At 43.7% G+C, this 13,968-nt stretch overlaps 3 non-coding genes across 3 annotated transcripts; 1 reads left to right on the plus strand and 2 right to left on the minus strand.

Moving 5' to 3' along the window:
• Positions 1-6,934: 6,934 nt before the first annotated feature.
• TRNAY-GUA lies at positions 6,935-7,022 on the minus strand. Its single transcript is given in 2 exon segments — positions 6,935-6,970; positions 6,986-7,022. It is a non-coding gene; the product is annotated as a tRNA-Tyr (tRNA).
• A 3,322-nt stretch (positions 7,023-10,344) lies between these two features.
• On the plus strand, positions 10,345-10,417 carry TRNAA-AGC. The gene has a single exon. It is a non-coding gene; the product is annotated as a tRNA-Ala (tRNA).
• A 1,688-nt stretch (positions 10,418-12,105) lies between these two features.
• On the minus strand, positions 12,106-12,194 carry TRNAY-GUA. The gene is given in 2 exon segments: positions 12,106-12,141; positions 12,158-12,194. It is a non-coding gene; the product is annotated as a tRNA-Tyr (tRNA).
• Between the last annotated feature and the right edge of the window lie 1,774 nt (positions 12,195-13,968).

Genomic DNA, 13,968 nt, shown 5'->3' on the forward strand with positions numbered 1-13,968 from the left:
GTGATGTAACTATTTCATATCTTCATTGTGGGTGTGGTTATATGACTGTACATTTGTCAGAACTCGTGGCACTAAAAAGGGGCATTTTTTGTAAATGTTGCCTGAATTTTTAAAGTGGGAAAAGAAACTTCCAAAAAATTAAAGCAGGTGAAAAGTTTAAGTATAGGTTGGAATTTATTAGAAATCAATATAATCCTATTATCAGACTAAAAAAGACCTGTCCGATCATCTCAATAGTGCAGAATAAACAAGACAAAATCAGGATGCATTCATGGATCAAGTCTCCGCCAACTAGTAATATAAGAGAATTTCACCAACCTATAAAAGACTAACCTGAAAGGATAACCCTACTGTTAGCATATTTAATAGTGAAAGACTGAATGCTTCGTCACTGAGATCAGGTCTAGAACAAGGCTATCCGACCTTGACTTCTATTCAGTATCACCCTGAAGGTTCTAGCCAGTACAAGTGATGAAAGAAATAAAAGCAAAGATTTGGAAAGGAAAGGCAAAACTATCTCTACTCACATATGATGTGATCATTATGAAAAAATGCTGAAGAATTACTGTAAAGCTACTGAAAATTATAAGTTTACCAAAGCTACAGGCCACAAATAAATTATAATTCTATTTATTAATAAGTATTCTGGTTTATTAGCAATGAACAGCTGGAACTGGAAATGTAAAAATTTGGAAGGGTATAAAAAGTGAAGTTTTTAGAGATAAATTTAACAAAAAATACAATAAAAACAACACATTCTATGACAGAAAATTCCACATTTTTCAGATGCAAATTCTTCCAAACTGACTTACACATTGAATGCCATCCCAATCAAAATCTCAAGGAGCAGTTTTGTAAAAATGACAAGCTGACTCTAATTTACATGGACTGCCAAAGGTGCAGAACCAAAGCAGTTGTGAAGGAGAAGAGCAGAGTCAGAGGACTTAACACCACCTGGTTACAAAACTTACTATAAAGCAAGAGAGAGTCCAGAGAAATGGACCCGCGTATCTCCATGAGCAGTTGGTTTTGGCAGAGGCGCCCAGATAATTCAGTGTGGAACAAATAGGCCTTAACAAATGGCGCTGGAAAAAGTGCATATTCACATATTCACACGCTTCTAAGTGAACTCAGACCCTACACAGCATAACGGACAACACTTAAAATGGATGAAGACCTAAACATAATGACTAAAACCGTAAAACTTCTAGAAGAAAAACTGGGAGAAAATCTTTGTAACTTTAGATTAAGCAAAAAATTCTTAGAGCACAAAAAGCATAAACTATAGAGAAAAAAACGATAAATTGGACTTAAGGTATTAAAAAAAATCTCAAAAGTTACTTAAGATAATTAAAAATCAAGTGACAGGTTGGGGAAAAATATGTGCAAAACATTTAGGTAAGTGTTTAAGTGATAGATGATAAAGGACTTGGGTCCAGAGTGTATAACACACTTACACAACTCAATAGTGAGCCATTTTGAGGTTCCTCAAAAAGTTAAAAATAGAGCTACCCTAATGACCCAGCAATCGCACTATTGGGTATTTACAAAAAAGGTACAGATGTAGTGAAAAGAAGGGGCACCTGCCCCAAGTGTTCAGAGGAGCAATGTCCACAGTAGACAAACTGGAAGGAACCAGTATGTCCTTCAACAGATGAATGGATAAAGAAGATGTGGTTCACTTATACAATGGAATATTAGCCATCAGAAAGGATGAATACCCACCATTTATATCAACATGGATGGAACTGGAAGGGATTATGCTAAGTGAAGTAAGTCAAGCAGAGAAAGACAATTATATGGTTTCACTCATATGTGCAACATAAAGAATAGCATGGAGGACATTAGAGGAAGGAAGGGAAAACTGAAGGGGGGAAATAGAGGGGGAGATGAACCATGAGAGACTATGGACCCAGGAAACAATCTGAGGGTTTCGGGGGGGGGGGGGGGGGGAGGTAAGGGTTAGCCCAGTGATGGGTATTAAGGAGGGCACGTGTTGTAATGAGCACTGGGTGTTAAACAATGAATCATGGAACACTACATCAAAAACTAATGATGTATGGTAAATGATTTGGATAGATAGAACAAAATGATTTGTTCCCAAAACAAAATGTACAGATGACCAATAAGCCCATGATACAGAGCCTCAACGTTATTATTCATTAGGGATATGCATTTTACAAGCCTCAGTGAATGAGACTTCCTGTTGGCTTCACATCCTCACCAGCATTTGGTGTTGTGTTTTGTATTTTGGCCATTCTAACAGGTGTGTAGTGGCTTCTCATTGGTTTTTCAATTTACAGCTCCCTAATTACATATGATGTGGAGGATCTTTTATTTGCCACCTGTATATCTTCTTTGGTGAGTTGTCCAGATCTTTTGCCCAAGTTGTCTATTTTATTGTTGAGTTTTAAAAGCTCTTTGTATATTTTAGATAGCAGTGCTTTGTCAGATATGTAAATTTTGCAAATATTTTCTGCCAGCATGTAACTTCTCCTCTTATTCTTCGGACAGTGTCTTTTTGAAGAAGTTTTTAATTTTAATGAAGTCCAACTTCTCGATTATTTTTTTTCATGAAGTATGCCTTTGGTGTTGCATCTAAAAAGTTGTAACACACACCTGTACACAAACTTATTGCCATGTTCGAGGCTACCTACATTTTTTCCTGTCATCTTCTAGTAATATTACAGTTTTGCACTTTACATTTAGGTGTATGATAATTTTGAGTTAATTTTTGTGATTCATCTTTTTTGCATGTGGATATTCAGTTCTACCACCATTTGTTAAAAATACTGTTGATTGATTTTTGACATAGACGACAAGGTAATTCTATAGAGAAAGGATAAGCTTTCAATAACTGATGTTGGTACAACTGGACATCCATTAAAAAAAAAAATCTTTGACCCTACATCAAAACGACGTAAAATAATTAATTCTAGTTTGATCAGAGATCTAAATGTAAAAGATAAAACTTCCAGAAGAAAATCTCTGTGATCTCTGGTTAGGCAAAAAATTCTTAGAACACCAAAGAACACCAAAAATACAAGGTATAAAAGGAAAAAAATGATAAATCGGGCTTCATCAAAATTTTAATGTTTGCTTTTCAAAAGATACTGCTAAGAAAATGAAAAGTCAAACCACAGACTGGGAGAACATATTTGCAGGACAAACACCTGAGAGGCCAGACTTTTATCCAGAATATATAAAGCGCTCTTAGAGCTCAAGAAGGAGGCAAACGATTCAATTTGTTTAAAGAAGGCAAGGATTTCAACAGTCACTTCACCAAAAAAGATAAACAGGTGACAGCTCCCTGTAAAGGTAGACATCTTTAGTCGAGGGAAATGCAAATTAAAACCACATGAGATGCCTCTAGGCACTCATTGTAGGAGGCAGAATTCCAAGACGGCCGCCAGATTTCCACCCATTTCTCAGAATAGCGGAATAATCCCTGCCCCGTAAACGTGGGTGGGACGTGTAAACGTGTTGTGTTAGTTACAAATTTGAATGGCTAATATTTAAAAGACTGCTCCAAGTATTGTCTAAGATGTAGAGAAACGAACTCTCATCCACTGCTAAGAAGGTAAGATGTTACAGGCACGTTGGACAACAGCTGGTAGTTTCTTTGAAAGTTAAATATACACCTACCGTGAGGCGCCTGGGTGGCGCAGTCGTTAAGCGTCTGCCTTCGGCTCAGGGCGTGATCCCGGCGTTCTGGGCTCGAGCCCCACATCGGGCTCCTCTGCTGGGAGCCTGCTTCTTCCTCTCCCACTCCCCCTGCTTGTGTTCCCTCTCTCGCTGGCTGTCTCTCTCTCTCTGTCAAATGAATAAATAAAATCTTTAAAATTATACACACACACACACACACACACACCCCTACCATAGGATCCAGCAATCCCACTCCTATATATTCACTGAAAACAAAACACATGGCTTATACCCCAAATATTTATGGCCATGTAATAATTTGCGAAAACCGCCATCACAACGTACCGCAGACTGGGTGACTGAAACAAATTTCTCTCCTCACAGTTCTGGAGGCTGGAAGTCCAAGATCAAGGTGTCAGCAGGACTAATTTCTTCTGAGGCCTCTGCTTGGCTTGAAGAAAGGTTCCTTCTTGTTTCCTCTGTACACTCATGCCCCTAGTGTTTCTCTCTGTATCCTCATCTCCTCTTCCTACAAAGATACCGGTCAGATTGGGTCAAGGCACCCTACCAGCCTCATTTGAATGTAGTAACTTCTTTCAAGGCCCTATTTCCAAATACAGTCTCAGTCTGAGGTACTGGAAATTAGGGCTTTAACATATATGAGTGGGGGGCACGTAATTCAGCCCATAACAGGCAGTCTCATTAATAATAATAAAAACAGTAACAAAAAATTTTCATCAGTTGGTGAATGAACAAATTCTAATACATCCCTACGATGGACTACTGAACAGTAAAAAGGAACTATGGCTACATACATGACAAGGATGGATCTCAACAGCATTGCGCTGAATGGAGGAAGCCAGGCTCAAAAGCTGCATCTGTAGGAGTCTATTCTAGAACCATCTGGCAAAGGCAAAAGTACAGTGACAGCAGATCAGCACTTCTGAAGGCACAAGTCAACTTCCTGGAGAGATGAAAAGGTTCTATATCATGAGCGTTGTGGTGGTTATATGATTGAATATACTTTTCAAAACTCATCAAACTATACACTTAAAAAGGAATTAATTTTACTGCGTTTAAGTTACATTTCAATAGCGGTCATTAAAAACAAAACAAAACTAGTTAACCATACAAAGACTTCAACATGATTGGATGTCTTGCTGGGCAGTCTGCTTCTGGTGGCACACAGCCCCCTTATCGGATTCCCAATTGACTTGTTTACTTTTCTTTAGCCTGTAGTACTTAACTATTTTTAACACATTATACAATTACACAAATTTGTTTTTATCATATTTTAAAATTTCCAGTACTTTCAAGCTGATGTTGTCAATATTATATCCAACAGTTGTAGTTGTCCTAAATGCCACATTTGGAAAATGAGATGTCCCTTCTGGAAGTTTGAGAGCTAATGGGCAATCCACCACACCCTTCCTTACCCTTACCCTGACAAGATAATTTATGATCTGAGTTGTAGAAGATCTATAAGCCAGGGTCCCAGAATGGAGCGGAGCCCACCCGCCAAACCATGTTATATGACGCGGAAATAAGAATTTCTGGCTATGAGCCACCCTGATGGGCAGGAGGGAGGGAATGCTTGTTACTACACCGTAACTTAACCTATTCAGGTGGACACAGGAAATTTGAAAGTCTGAATCCGCCAAGAAGGCTTATTCGCCTTCAAGGAAAATACCGAACAAAAATGTGTGAACTTCTGTGCCAAGAGCTATGGTAAGAGTATTCAGATTTTTTTTCTTATAATTATCCATTTTATATTACCGAGTGAAGAAAAAACTCGGTGAAGTTTTGCCAAGAGTCTTTCTGTCAGCCTAATGTCATGTTATCCTATTTTAAGAGATGTATTTTTTTCAGTCACTCCAAGAAATGGGTTCTGGGAAAATGTTCTGAAATAATTGCTAATAATAGTCTGAGGCTCTTTGTGGAATTCCTAAGTGTGTTGAGCTAAAAGTAGAACCAATTTATTGGAGTGAATACAAATCTTGGATTGGGATCTAAACATACTATGTCGATTTTTCAAGATTGGAAACCGCGGGAGCTCCAGCAAAAAAGATTTAATTTAAATGCTTGGACAGAGGCGTTTCAGCTGCTCTGTGTCACGTGCCACGGCAGCCGTAGTGACTGCCCTTGTCCTTTTCTCTCTCAGAATCTCAGAATCTCTCTGCTTTCCTTTTTTCTTGATAGCTTCTCCCAGCCATTTGGTCTTCGGGAGTAGGCTTCCCCAAAGACAGACTAAAAATTATAGCATGAGTCTTCAAATCCAAACCCTCCTAATTCCTTGCTGCTCCTGAAAATTACCATTCAAGATCACTTTTCAGGGTTGAGTTTTATAGCAAACTATGAGTAAACAGACTGAGCATGCTAGTCTGAGAAGTTACACGACTGTGTCATGTATGTGCCGTGGGTACTTCGTGGCTGGAAGATAGAGGCAACCTGGTCGCTGTCTTGCCCCCACTTGTAGTCCTATTGGGAGGGCGTGTACCCGCTGCAGCCGGTTTTCTCTGGACGCGTCCCGCCGCAGGGACCTCCCCAGGTGCGGGCGGCTGCCCACCCGCGCGCTGGTAACTCGAAAGGGACGGCTCTATGTGAATTGTCCTCCATTCCTGCCGTGTGCAGAGGGAGCAGAGGCGGTGAGCTGGTCCTGTCCGCATCTCCGATTTGTGCAGAAAGGGCAGGGTGCGGGAGGGGTGTGGATTTGGGGTAGATGGTGCCAGCAGGGTGGCTGTATGTGGGCGGTGGGTCCGGTGACGTTCATGATGCTACTTCCCCCTTTGGGGTAGGTCTGAAATTGCTCCAGTGAAAGGCCCCTTGGGAAATTACCAGGGTGACCCGGGATCCGCGACTCCCCAGGGGCGGGGTCTGGAGACCTAGGGGGCGGGGCGCGCCTGGCAGCCGCGCGCGTGCGCCCTCCTCTCCGCTGCTTTGCGCCGGGGCCCGCCTGGGGCGCGGGGTGTAGCGCGCGAGCCGGGGAGCCGGGCGGCAGTTTGCAGAGCTGCGCGCCGCAGCCCCGGAGCCGGGGCGGGAAAAGTGAACGAAGCCTGCTGGGCAGGTCTTCCGCGGAGCCGGCGGCCCTTCCCTGCAGCAGCCGCGGTCGCAGTCCGCTCCGGATGTACTGCGTGCTTGTAAATAGGAGAGCTCAGCGCGCTCTTGTCTGAACGGAAAGTGCAACCTGTCCGCCGGAGACCCGCGGGAAGGGATTATTCCCCGACGTTCCGGAAGGATCTAAATTTTACGGTGGCTTCGTGGGAGGAGCCTGGGATTTCCAAAAGTCTCGTCCTTCGAGCCGGATTCGAACCAGCGACCTAAGGATACCCAACTGTCGCACCTACAGTCCTCCGCTCTACCAACTGAGCTATCGAAGGACTCCTGGGAAGGGCTGTTATAGGATTCCTAAAATAATGTCTCTCCAGATGGTTTGCGTTGGTAATGTTCATATTCACTTTTAAAAGTGCAGCCTTAAGCTGTCTTCTTCGACACCGAATGTATTTTATGCGGTGATCTGGATATCTGGTGCATGGGTTTATAAATCTGTAAAAATCGTTGGGTTGTACATCTAAGACCTTAGAATATTACTTATGTCTATCTCAAGAAAAAAACCCAAAGGGTATCCCATGTCCTCCTACCGTAGGAATAAGACAGCTGAAAATAACGCCTTGGATTACGCCCAATTCCTTCCCTGCTCTCTGGTTACTTCCTCCTTCTTCTCCCCAAAATGTCATAGTTTGCTCAATAAATGATACAGTTGCCCTAAATACAGGCAACTAGGTTGGAGAAGATCCCTGGGTTGTGAACAGAGCAATGCCCCCTGCATTTTGGGACATTGCAGTACTCCATTCTGAAAGTCGAATGGGAAATCGTGTATATTCATGACTCTAACGACGAAAAATGTGGAGTGTTCCTGTGTGCGTGTGTGTGTGTAAATTTTTTTTAGTTGGATAAACGATTTGGGTGGTTCATATTCTATTGCATAATTATAGTAGAGCAATTAAAATGAAACAAGTTCTTGAAATTCTTAAATGGAAATATAAATATTCCTTTTCCAAAGCAAATCACCCAACATTGAGTTTCAACAGAGACGGATCAGTTCCCTTGCACCTTCTGCAGAAGCAGGCGGATGGAGAGCATGCTACACTCCCCGGGCAGAAAGGCCTCCTCTGCAATATATTTAAGGAAAAGATTAAGTGAATTTCTCTATAAAACATCTGGGCTTATTAAAATAAAATTTCTACAAAACTATATTATTGAAAACATTCTTCCAAATTTTTCTGCAGATGTCAATCACCAACCAGTGCCTCCTGCTCGAACTGCTGAAAGCACGTGTTGTTCTTGAACTCAGTAATTAAATCCCTTTCCATGAGAAACTAAGAGAATAGCGCCTAGGAACTTTTCTTTCAGTGTTCCTAACCTGATAGAGAATTTGCAGCTAGAGAAAAAGGATCCTAAGCAGTGGACAGTTTCTCTTGACGTTATCAGGTGTCCTTGAATACCAAGCGGAAAATAGCAAAGTTGCCAACAAGTGGTGAAATTTTGGGCTGGTACTGGACTCGTTACTGGGACAACATTTAGAGGAACAGAAGTCCCCAGAAGGGAAACAGGAATCAGTAAGCCCACCTTTCCCCTCCTCCAGCCTTGCATTCTTCTCCTAGTTTCCCCTCTGGCAAAGCCTAACAGGGGGGCAAGCAGGACACCAGTAATGTGGTTTCCGGAGGCTCATACCTTATCAGGGCAGATTTAAAAAGGATTATTGTCTTAGTTGGCTCAGGCTGCTGTGACAAAGGGCCACAGACTGGGCGGCTTAAACATCAGACAGTGCTGGAGGCTGGAAGTCATGACCCAGGTGATGGCCATTTGGTTCCTGGTGAGAGCCCTCTTCTTGGCTTGCAGATGGTCATGTCCTGGCTGTGTCTTACACACGGAGTAAGCTCTCTGGTGTCTCCCCTTATCAGGACACTAATCCTATGATATCAGGGCCCCACCCTTACAACCTTATTAACCGGAATTACTTCCCTATTCCAAATACAGTCACATTGGGGGTTAAAGGTGAAATATAAGAATTTGGGGTGAACCCAATTCAGTCCAGAGCGGAGAGCTTAGAGTTGGGTCAATAGTTTAACAACTGGTAAAACTTCCATGTGAATTTTAAAATAATAGTCTTGATTTTCATTTAGTCTCTGTGGAAACTGAGTGTTGGAAAATGTAATTCCCAACCCAGCATTACTGGAAACCAGCACTCCCAGCTCAGGGTTGAAAGCCCCCAGACAAACCAGTCACTCCCAGTTCAGTCAGTCATGCCAGTGCCCAATCTGTGGATCTGAGCTGTGGAATTGGGCTATGTTCTGTTACTAAATTCCACACCTACACCCCTAAGGGAATCATGGAAAATGAATAGGGAGGGGAAAAAATGGAGGCCAAACTGACTTCTGCAGCTGGGCAAATTCCGTCCTGGGAAGAGTAGGGGGAAAGCACCCAGATGTTGGAGAGAAGCAGGGGAAGGCTGACCTTGAACCAAGTTTTGAAATGAATGGTGGTCTCTACACCCACTTGGAACACCTGAGTTGTGAACTCTCTTGTGTAAGTTGTGGGGAGGCAAGTAGATGGAAGGTTTCTTCCCTCAGAAGGTGATTCATCCATTGTTATCAGCCCTGATTGCAGTGAGCAAGCAAAATGGAAGCGCCAACGTCAAGGTCATTTTAAGGATCTTGGAAAGGCCTGCTCTGCATAGAGACAGAGAGTCACTTTCTTAAATGAGGTGTTTCTCCTACATTCAAATTTTGACCACTCGCTTCAGTGTCATTGAGAGTAAAAACTAACACTAAACCAAAGAGAGGAAGTCTCCAAGGACGGGATATTAGGAAAGGCAACAGTTGAAGGTGTAGATGTTGGTTGAAGGCCTTCATATGGTTTTCCTGCACGTGATGGGCTTCTGGCTCCGAACCGGCACCGAGCACAATACCTACTAGTACCCACTAGGTCCAGAAGAAAAAGACTCGAATACTACCTTTGTCTTTTTGCAAAGACTCTGGATCTAAACCTGCAGTCATAATTATCTCAGCATCCTAGTAATGTTTACCTTGGAAAAATAAAACGTAACTTATACACCCTTTGAACAAACTCCGGACTACAGAAGCCAGAAAGGAGAAATTCACTGGGACGCGCGCCCCCTCGTGGCCATGTGTCCAGGAACGGTGTTTTTTTTTTTTTTTTTAAAAAGCCAGACAGCGGATCCTAAGGGGCATCTATAGGGACTCCGGAGAATTTGTTTCTGGAGCCAGGAGAGTCAACTGGTGGAAATTTTAGGGGTGCAGGGACTTCAGGAACTATTGCGAAGGCCAAAACCGAGCCTCATTGCTTGAGAAACTTGGTTTTTCCTCCTGGATGCGCCTGCAATTCCTTCCAGTTTCCTGGTTCCTCGTTAGGATTCCAGGTTGAATTCTTGCCCGGTTTCTAAGACGAGGGTTTCCGAGGCCTCCCTGGCCCGGACTCCGCCGCCCTCTGAGGTCTTGTACCGACAGGATCCAGAACTGTAGGACAGGTGGCAGGTGGCGCCGAGGGCCGGAATCCCTACTGCTCTGCTGCCCCGCCCTTGGTTCCTGTGGTCAACGCCGCCGCGAAGAGGTGGCGGCGCGCCCCAAATTGCCGCCGGATGTCAACGTGGGTAAGAGAGGCGCGGCCGCGCGTCAGGGCGGGGAATTAGCTCAAATGGTAGAGCGCTCGCTTAGCATGCGAGAGGTAGCGGGATCGATGCCCGCATTCTCCACTTTTATGTTCTCTTACCCGTCGGCCTGTACTCAACGATCCTCTAAATACCGAGCTAAAACATCACCAGCTGGGCGCAGCACGCATTTCCTAACAAGGGTGGCCTTTCCTGCAAAAGGCACGCTCTCTGTTGTTCCTTCGTCTTCAGAAAGTGCTAGGACAGGCATGGTTGAGTTCTTTAGGATTTCTCAAACTTTTTGCATATTTGAGTATCAGTCCCTGCCAGGTGGATTTACAAATCTGCGCTTCAATTATTTATGCATTAATATTACCTTTTTATTCTCGGAATCTATTTCTCACATGTCCGACCTATTGAGGGCAACCTCAAGTTCTTAAAACAGAAACGAATGATCCCCATTTCTTAATGACATGGTGAAGAGTCATATAATGTGTAGGTATGTTTGAAATGTGTTTTTTTTTTTCAAATACATGCATTAATTTAATAATTAATTTAATACCTACGTGAATACTCTTCCTCTTCTGGGGTCGTCTGGCTGCGTCTTTGCAGGTGGTGGTGATAATGCTGATACTGATACTGGACTATGGCAGAATATGGGCCCATTATGGGAGGGTGGAGAATCTCTGTGGTGCCTTAGGGAGAAGCTCAGCCCAGGACTATCTAATAAACTTTGCATCCAAAGCCCAAATGTTATCTTTGAAAAGAAAATTGGATCATTTTTCTTCTTTACTCTTTTGCCCGAGTTCGCTTTCAAAAAGCAAGAAGTTAAGCAGGAGCTATCAGTTTAGACCAATGTTCAGTCCTTAATAGGTATAGTTTCCAATACATTTTAGGGAGTGGTTCTCAAAACACTACCCCAATTCCAGAAGCCTGGGCTTCTGTGTTCTGACATACACCAAAGTTTCAGAATCATTAAAAAATAAAAGCTCTGAAGCATAGGAAGGAAAATACAAAAAATTGCCAGGGACAAAATTCTCACACAATTCTTTGTACTTTGATGTAATATCTTTGTAGTTGAGGACTCTTCCATAGGTGCTTGGCATCACATTTTTGAGACAGGGGAGAAGTGGGATTCATATATCTTAATGAGATTGGCCCAAAATTAACAAATGCTTTCTATTGTTAAGAGAAAGCTCTATCTTTTGAGCTAATTCCCCAAATGGGTAGAAAATCCTGCCCAGGTGATTCTATACCCACAAACTTTTCTCAACCAGGATTGAAAACCCTGTTACAGAATTAAACCGAGAAGGAGTAGTAGTGCCCCTGAATGTCATCCCGCCCTGAGACCAGCCAGCTGCCCTCAGTTCGGCATTCTTCACCTGGAAAAACTCCTTTCCAGAGACGCGGGACTCTAAGCCCACCAGGGGGCGCGCGTGTCCCACCAATTACCCTCAGGTCATGTCCTTACGCAGGTAGCGTCCTTCCTCCCTGGGTTCCGGATCCCGGGTGGGGGAGCGGAGACGCGTCTGCAGCCCCCTAGCCCAGCGGGGCTGCCTCTGCTCCGCCTCGTCAGAGCGCGCTATTTCTCGGCGGCCCCCAGCTGTATTGTATGGAAACTATGGGGTGGAAGTCTGATCGCGCGTGTTAGTCATTGTTACAGAAATTAGTAATTTTAAAAATTGGATTGGCTGTACATCGGGAATAGTCTTAGTAGATGCACATCGAGGATTTATGTAGCTGAGATACGCCTTTATATGATGGGGATAAAAAAAAAGTTACAAAACACGAACTCCTTCGAGCCGGATTCGAACCAGCGACCTAAGGATGCCCGAAGAGCTTCCACTACAGTCCTCCGCTCTACCAACTGAGCTATCGAAGGAATCACACTGCCGCCTGTACTCGTAGAGAATGCCATCTGTGCGCGAGGTTGGGAGCCTGTAGGTGCGAGTTGTGGACCCAGCCGCGCTGTTCACAGGTCTGTCCTAGCCGCGTCCATTTTTTTTTTTTTTTTTTTTAATAATAATCCAGCACCTCCTCGGAAGTGACACTCAAAGGTCCACTGCCCTGGAAGGAGAAAACGGGAGCATCCGCTGGTTTTCAAAAAGGAAAATGAAATGAGACACGGGAACGGATTAGAACTTATCAATGAGCACCTTTTATTATGAGGAATGAATTTACCGAATTTTGACTCAACTTATAAATAGGATTTGAAGTGCTTCAATATGCAATTCTAACAGGATAATTAAGAGAAGGAGGAGGAAGAAAAGAAGTATAGGGTTAAACTTTCCCAAACCATACTAAAATGATATTTAATTGAAATTAGTCTTTGTAGATAAACCAGATCATCACACTAATTCTAAACTCAGCAAAAACCTATCGATAGGGAGCTAAAACAACGTTTTTAAATTCTCTATCCTAATACGAGGTAAAAAGTAATGCCATTCAAATACTAGTTAATTTTGCAAAACGTGAGGTTTTAGTCTAGTTTTCTAGTTCAGACAGGACTGTCTGAATCTCAAAAGGTCCACTACTCTCTTTGTTAATGAAATCGATCTGAAGTGGCGTCTGACATCAGGAATCTGTTTTATTCTTCATGTTCCATTAACCATCATTATTGTCCTATAATGGAACCATACACATAAGGCAAACGATCCTCCTTGTGCACGTAGAACATTGAGACCATCTGTGGCACAAAGAAAGATTTCTTTTCTGAATAAGAATTAAAAGCAAGTTGCTCATGGCTTAATTTGGCCATTAACCTCCTCAAGTCTTTATGAAACATCTATTTGAAGAGGGGTCTGAATGAATTAAATATAAAATTTTGTTTCCTCCCCAAGCCCGATTGACTAAGTCATTTTGTAGATGTAGTTAGTATTCTCCATTTTCTCAAAGTACACCTTTCAAAAAGTTAAATGTATGACACTTATACGAATGTAAAAAAAAAAAAAAAAAAGAAGTCCTTCATTTTGTTCCGCTCCGTATTAAAGACGATTCAGACAGAGATTGAAAAGACAGGCCTTAAGCGAGCCTTGGAGGGAGAGGGGAGGGTACAGGCAGTAGATTTGAGGGATTCTGAGATGTGTGTACCACCTGTATTCTTGTAGGTGAAGAATCTTGTGAATATATTATATAATTATATACAATTCTTTTCTGTATATCCTCAAAATAAAATATAACTCCATGTGAAAACGGCAAGAAGCAGGAAAGTGGTGTCCTTTTGGTCTCCTTCCTAAGGTTGCTTCGACACAGCTGGGGGAGGAATTCGGGTCCACCTCCCCACCTCTCTGCCCCGCTCCCTTAACGCGGCGAGAGGAGAGCCTGGGCCTCGCGTGTTCTGAGCCCCGCAGGCGGTACGGGACGCCGCGGGCGCCGGTGCCGTGGGCGCTCCGCACTCCCGGGCTCCAGAGAGCGCCAGGGGACTCTGGAGGTGGGGGTGGGACGGCTCGCAGGCTCCCCTCGAAAACCAAAGCGCGCGGGGGCGCCCCTCGGCCAGAGGGCGTCTCTGTGTGGCTGCGCCCCGACGGCCGCGTTGGGCTCCCACCCGGAGGCCCTCGCCCCCTCTTTCACTTTTCTCGGCTTCTTCACCTGACCCCCGCGGCCCGAGCGCTCCGGGCGGGTTGGGTCGCGGAGCTGCTGTCCCACCAGCTGCCGGA

Source organism: Ursus maritimus, unplaced genomic scaffold (assembly GCF_017311325.1).
Source record: "Ursus maritimus isolate PB19 unplaced genomic scaffold, ASM1731132v1 scaffold_30, whole genome shotgun sequence".
Taxonomy (NCBI): Eukaryota; Metazoa; Chordata; class Mammalia; order Carnivora; family Ursidae; genus Ursus; species Ursus maritimus.